The 7,021-nt window shown below is 40.1% G+C and overlaps 1 pseudogene; it reads right to left on the bottom strand.

Moving 5' to 3' along the window:
- Nucleotides 1–251: 251 nt before the first annotated feature.
- LOC139943422 (microfibril-associated glycoprotein 4 pseudogene) lies at nt 252–1,235 on the bottom strand (annotated as a pseudogene).
- Between the last annotated feature and the right edge of the window lie 5,786 nt (nt 1,236–7,021).

Genomic DNA, 7,021 nt, shown 5'->3' with positions numbered 1-7,021 from the left:
CCCCACTCCAGTCCATTTTATTTCCTGCCCCCGGTCAATGATGAGTTGATAGTGTTACCAAACTTGCCGTATGTTCATGCTGCATTTCTTGAGGGACTCCCCAGTCCAGTATTCCATTTTATTCCCTGCCCCTGGTCAATGATGAGTAATTGATAGTATTACCAAACTTGCCGTATTTTCATGCTGCATTTCTTGAGGGACTCCCCACTCCAGTCCATTTTATTTCCTGTCCCTGGTCAATGAGTTGATAGTTACATAACTTGCCGTATTTTCATGCTGCATTTCTTCAGGGAGTAGTGATATCCTTTCCAGTGGCCCCATTGTATTCCCTGTGAAGGTGACACATCTCCCTGTGGATAATATTTACCGTTCAGATGAGCAGAAAAGCACCGATTGAACCACCAGGCACCTTCATGTACCTTGGCACAATTGTAACCAGCAGACATTGCATCATTGTCCTGATCCTTTGTTGAGAATGATTGGCCATTATGAAGTGTCATTGAATCACCTGCTGTACTCTGAGCATCATATGAACCAACATGGAGAGTGTACTCGTCACCTGTAACAGCAAACTCACCATAAGAAGCCCACGAAGTGTTGGACGGCCAATCTTCCATATCTACTCTGAGTTGCCATTGACCTGATCCAGTAAGGTCACGCAGGATGTCATTCCCCAGCCAGAACTCATTCTGTAGATCACCAAACCCAGATTGATATTCGGCCCAGGTACGGTTGAAGTCAACAGAGCCATCTTGTCTCCTCTGAAACACGATCCAGCCTCCTCCATCTGTCTCCATATCACAGTAAACTTGTAACCCATCAGTCAGACTTGTAGGAAAGATGTTGTATAAACCATTGCTTCGGTAACCAGCTTGATACAACTCCATACAACTGCTGCCACTCTTTAAACCGGGAACAATAAACGAAAGAGTGTCCGCCTTTTCATCATAGTAGACACTTCCTTGCGATTCGATAAAGTAACCAGGGTTTTCTGCTCTGGTGATATTATTCAATTCGCAAACATGGTTATCTGTTTGGTAGTTGAATGATGCACACTGTGGATCCATAGAGCAGTCTCGCCCACAGATCACAGGAGAAGATGCAGTCTTCCACCGAAACCCATGATTCAGTAAGGCTCGGTTGGTAGCGCCATACAGCGTTGAAGTAAATCGCTCACACTGGCCATATTGTATCATCAAGCAAACCAACATAAAGACGGCTACGATATATTTCATGGTGATCTTAGCAATGTTACAGTTATGTGGCTATGAAGTGAGTTAATTGTTGTTTGCTAAGAAGTTGTTCAAACCCAAGGGTGTCAACAAATAACTTCGTCTTCATAAGATATGAATTTTTCATCCTCCGTAGAAAACGTTTGTTGTCAGTTTGTGTGTGTGTAACGTCTCTTGCTGGGCGACTGTGAGATCGTGGCGACTGTGAGATCGTTGAGCTCTAACATAGGACTATAAAGGCTCTGCTAAATTTGTGAAATTAGATACCATGAAGACTCTGACGTCATCGCTTTAGTACCAGCCTATTATAGCAGCAACTGGCAAACTAACACTTTTATTGGCTGCAAACATTAGGTGACTTAGAGGCTTATTGGCTTTTATAGTAGAGCTACAACATTGCGTATTGGTCAGACCCACATAGCTTGGCTATACCATAGCTGGTCCCCTGTCCTCACCCGCAATACAGAAGTATTGGTTTTACAGAACCAGTGATAATTGGACACAACGTACATGGCATTATTAGTACATGTACATCCATATAATGATGTTTATAATGTAACAGTACGTGTAATTTGACTGCGGAATGAATGCAAGATTAACGGTACATCCGTACCGCGTGACCATCAGGATATTGACATAGGCTCAACTCAGGCAGATTTCTGGTGAAATTCACGAGCCTCGAAGTGTGACGTCAGAGTAATCTTCGGGCCAGACTATGTTGTTGGCGGTAGCACTTGTATGAAACCTGATTGTGTACAGCTTTACTCTGACAGCCCCGTTTTTTCATCATTAGTCTTAAAAAAAAAAATGCATCGGGACTGTCTTAACACTATAATTATTATGATCACCATTGATTAGGCCGTGTCACATGTAGCCTTGTCCGTACGAAAGACCTACTGTGCGATGGCACAATCTCGTGTGAGGGCGCCCTACACGTTTATCGGTTGGTTGACTTGGGAGACGAAGTTGAGGATATCAACAAATATCTTGAATATAAATTTCATAGCACATACGCCTCTCTTAATATTCATGCATGACGTCACCACTCTAACCCAAAACGAGGCCATCGGTGCAGCCACTGTACTGGTGACGTGACGTGCGCCATTGACCTCACTTTGGGTTAGAATTGTGACGTCATACATGAATATTAAGATAGGCGTATATGGCCATGGAGCAATAAACTAGTTTGCTCCATGGTATGACGTTGTTTCCTGGCATCTGAAGAGCCCTGTATTTTTTAAACATGATGTTGACATGTGCAATTCAGTTTTTAACTGCGAGCCGTGTTATTGAATTGAATTGAATTGAATATTTACATTTTCATACATAAACTTACAGTGAAGCCTACAAGTAAACGGACTCGGCTCGGAGACGCATCTCCAGCAACAAGCACTGTTTCAAATGTTGCACACTTTTTGGGTTGTATGTGGATCACCATGCCATATTTTTCATCGTTCTAAAATTGGCCTTGGATGAGTGAAGTTTTGAAGCCATTGATAAAGTGTGCTTTCCCCACTTTCTTAATTAATGGAATAGGTACTTCAAACTGCTTTCCAAAAGGACATTATGGTATATAGGCCTAATTACAAACAAAAAGTGGCTGACGTGTTCGACCATAGTGATGTAACAGAAACAGCCAATTGGAAAGAGATGAGAGAGAGAAAGTGGGGCATGAACAATGAAGGGGGAGACAAAGGGAAGTTGATGTTTTGCTCACGAGAGGTTGAGATTACAAAAGACCAAAATTAACAATGGGAAGATTCACGAAAGTAATTAAGTTGTGAATGAGGTAGACTGAAAAATAGGATATCATTACCCCCCCCCCCCACATACACTTAAATATCTCCCTTTTTATAGTGCCGCGTTCGCTAATTAATTACTTTCTTTTCAATATTTTCTAGTGGACAGTGGTGGGGAAAGAGATGATAAAGCACACAGGAAAACGGGGATGAACAATAAAGAGGGGGACAAAGAGGGAAGTGGGTGTTTTGCTCACGAGAAGTTGGACACAAAAAAATACCAAAATCATAGGAAGATTGAGAAGAAAGTACTTACGTTGTGAATGAGGACGACTGAAAAACAGGATATCATTTTTCTCCCCACATCCCCCTTTTTAAAGTGCTGCGTTAACTTATTAATTACTTTCTTCTCCCGTTTCACACCATTGGCTTTTTGTCTTTTGTGTTCCATGAACCTCTTCCGGTAAACCAGCCCCCTTCTTGTCACCCTTTTAATTATTGTTCATCTCTTGCTGTTTCTGTGTGTTTTCATCTCTTTCTACTTTACCGCCTTTACACTACGTCCCAATTTCATAGATCTGCTAAGCACAACAATTTGCTTAGCATGAATTTTTTGCCTTCGATAAAAACAGGATTACCAACCAAATTTCCACGACCGTGATTTTCAGGATAAGCAAACAACAGCTGAATACCAGTAACAAGCAATATGCAGCAAATATAAATTTTGGTTGGTAATCCGAAATTTCTTCAGTGATAAATAAAACAGTGTTTTTATTTCAAGGAAGAAATTGCATGAAATTTGGCCCAGTTGTGCTGAAAGCCTTCGTAAAAGACGCTGCTATAGCTGGGTCGACGAAACGTGAGCCCACTAACTACACTTTTTGTGGGGTTATATACATTAAATTAAGAGAGTTATAATAGATTTGCTTGGAATTAGTTATTATATTTTTGTTTCATAGTGTTTATTATGCTGGTTTGGAACGTTGCTGTATTGTATTTTCTAGTGGTAGTCTGTGGTAGTCTGTCATTTGCTAAACAAAAAAAACAGAGATAAAAGAAATGGGGAAAACAGAACAAGCGAGGGAGAGGATGAAAAGGGGGAAGTGGATGTTTTGATTACGAAAGGATGGGAACACAAAAGACAAAATTTATGATAGGAAGATGGGGAAGAAAGTAATTAAGTTGTGAATGAGGCAGACTAAAAAAGGGATATCCTTTTCCTCCCTACAGATATCCCCCTTTTTAGTCTGCCGAGTTTACTAATTAAACGTACTTTCTTCTCCCTTTCAGACTAAAAAGGTGATATCCTGTCCCCAGAAATCCCCCTTTTGTGGACATTCAATTTTAGAATGCTGCAATCACTAATTAACTTTTTTTAGTTTCCCTTTTCATACTAAAAAGGTGATATCCTTTCCCCACAAATACACCCCCATTTCTTTAGTCCTTTTATTCACTAATTAAGTACTCTCTTCTCCCTTTTCACACCATTGAATTTGTGTCTTTTGTGTTCCAACCTCTTTCGGTAAACCAGCCCCTTCTTTGTGATCCTTTTGTTTATTGTTTATCTCTTGCTTTTACGTTTTCCACTTGGCCGCTTCTGTTACACCTGGGCCAATTTCATTGAGCTTCTTAAGCACAGAATTTGCTTAAGCACGTAAATAGCTTATCTATTTTACACATGTTACTGGCCAAAAATGTCATTCCATTATACATTGCTTGTGAGTGGTATTTAGCTGCTGTTTACTTTTAAGCAAAACAATTGAGTGGAGTCTTTTCCGGTTATCTAATTTTACTAAGCAGATTCTGCTTAACTTAATTTGTGCCTAAGCAGCTCTTTGAAATTGGGCCAGATGTCTGCTTCTGAGTATTGTGTTGTTATGAAGCCTTCTAAAAAGACGCTGCTATGGTCGAACGCCAGACCTTATTTAAACTCAAGTTTAAACAACATCAAAATTATGCCAATTAAATATTTTTAAAAGGTGACACACTATTTAATGGTAGAGTACACACTCTGCTTTTGAAACCGTTCGATCCTATATAAATGTAGCTGTACGCGATAAAATTAATCTGTGGAAAAACGTTACCGCGGTTACACGCCCCCCCCCGCCCCCCCCCCCAAAAAAGAGTTTATTATTCACAATACTACAATGTCCACACACTTACACACAGTAATCACTGAATGTTAAAATAAAAGCCATTGAAAATGTGAGTTTTGTGTTTATTCATTATAATCTAATGTTGACATACATCAAAATAAAGACAATTATTTTTAAGTAAATTTAAAAGAGTTGAAACAGCGCTTTGAAACAGTTTTAAAGCGCTTCATAAATGCAATTGTGTTAAGTAAGGTTAAATACTATTTCTAAAAAGTGTTAACAATTCATCACGCAGCATTCAAATTCGCAGACGTTTCTTGAGGCGTGTGTGTCACGAAAAAGAATCACGGTACGCTAAATTGAACAGAGTTTTAAAGGAATTTGACTGGACTTAAAACGAAATTGAATGTCCGAATTCTAAATTTAAAACGCACTAACAACTGGAGAGGCAACACGGCTTTAATTCGAACGCATGAAAATGAAATTGGCTGCTCATTTCCCGAAATTGACCGAGAAAACCTATAATATTAAGTAATAAACCACAAGGGAAACTGACTGCTTGGTAGATTTTAAAGAATTTTGGTTGAACACAGAAAAATTGACTGGAGCGGGCCTTGCACCAACGACCTTACGGATTAACGTACCGGTAATCTACCAATGGCTACCTAGTCAAACTATTCACTCCGAAAAAGACCGCCGCTGTAATAACCCACCCGTATACACTGTAAATAACGTGTGTAACCACATCGCATGACACAATACCCCCCCCCCCCCCCCCCCCGGAGGCACGCATGCGGAAAAGTGGTACGAGTGCGGATGACTTGTGCACAGTAGTCGTACGACAGGTGTTGAGCGATATGACAGTGTAAACTGCTGGTTCGTGCGGTGTGATTTACACACACTATACGCACAGTGTTTACGGTTGGGTTTACAACTGCGTCTTTTCGGAGCGAATAATGCAACTGCCTGGAGCAAGGCTACCTAACCCTCTGTTGACAAAACACTCTATACGTCATGTTTCGCCGGGCACTGAGTTGCGCAGTCACAGTAAGATTGCGTACACTTTCTAGCTGGCTGCCAAAACACAAAGGTTTCGCCCGGCGGTATGCGCGCGAATCATGTTATGGTTTTCGTGTGACGTCAGAGGTTACATCGTCTATAATAACCTTAAAATTGTAATAGTAATAGTTAAATTCTAAGTCTTACAAAAATAAATCACTTATTTATATCACTTACATATTTTGTCTTTCATTGTGTCCCATTACCTCTGATGACCAAACCAGCCCCTTCACTCAACCCTTCTCAATATCTCGATTGATAATCCCTTGCTTTCTATAGCCCCTTTCACACGAGAGCAATTTAGCAAGAGTCCCTTGCTAAATATTGTAGCATGGTTGTTAAATTTAACAAAATGTACCTCGTGTGAAAGGACTATAATTGTCCATTCAAGTTCTCTTGCAACAAACATTGCTACAACCATGCTAAACTTAAGCAAGGGGCCCAGTTAAACTGCTGTCGTGTGAATAGCACCTTAGTGTGCTTTCATCTCTTTCTACGAATAAATGTGTTACACCAGTATACCTTATGGTCGGAACGTCAGACCACTAACTACATTTTTTTTTAATCAAAGGCTTACATAGGGCCTACATTTAAATTAAGTCAATTAAATAATTTACTAAGAAGAAGGAAAAAATGTTTAAAACAAATCCGTACCTAAACACTCTGACATTGAATATTTTTGATACAGCAGTGAAAATAACCTTCCAGTTCAACAAGTCAATCAATTCATGTTCCAACAACCCTTGCTACAGAGTTTGAGTTTATTTTACTTGCCGTAGGCCTATGCTGCATTTCTTGAGATAGTAACAATCCCCACTCCAGTTTTCCATTTTATTCCCTGCCCCTGGTCAATGATGAGTTGATAGTGTTACCAAACTTGCCGTATTTTCATGCT

The sequence above is a fragment of the Asterias amurensis genome, chromosome 10 (genome assembly GCF_032118995.1).
Source record: "Asterias amurensis chromosome 10, ASM3211899v1".
NCBI lineage: Eukaryota > Metazoa > Echinodermata > Asteroidea > Forcipulatida > Asteriidae > Asterias > Asterias amurensis.
Note: the sequence above shows the minus strand (reverse complement) of the source record. Positions and strands in the feature narration are given on the sequence as shown.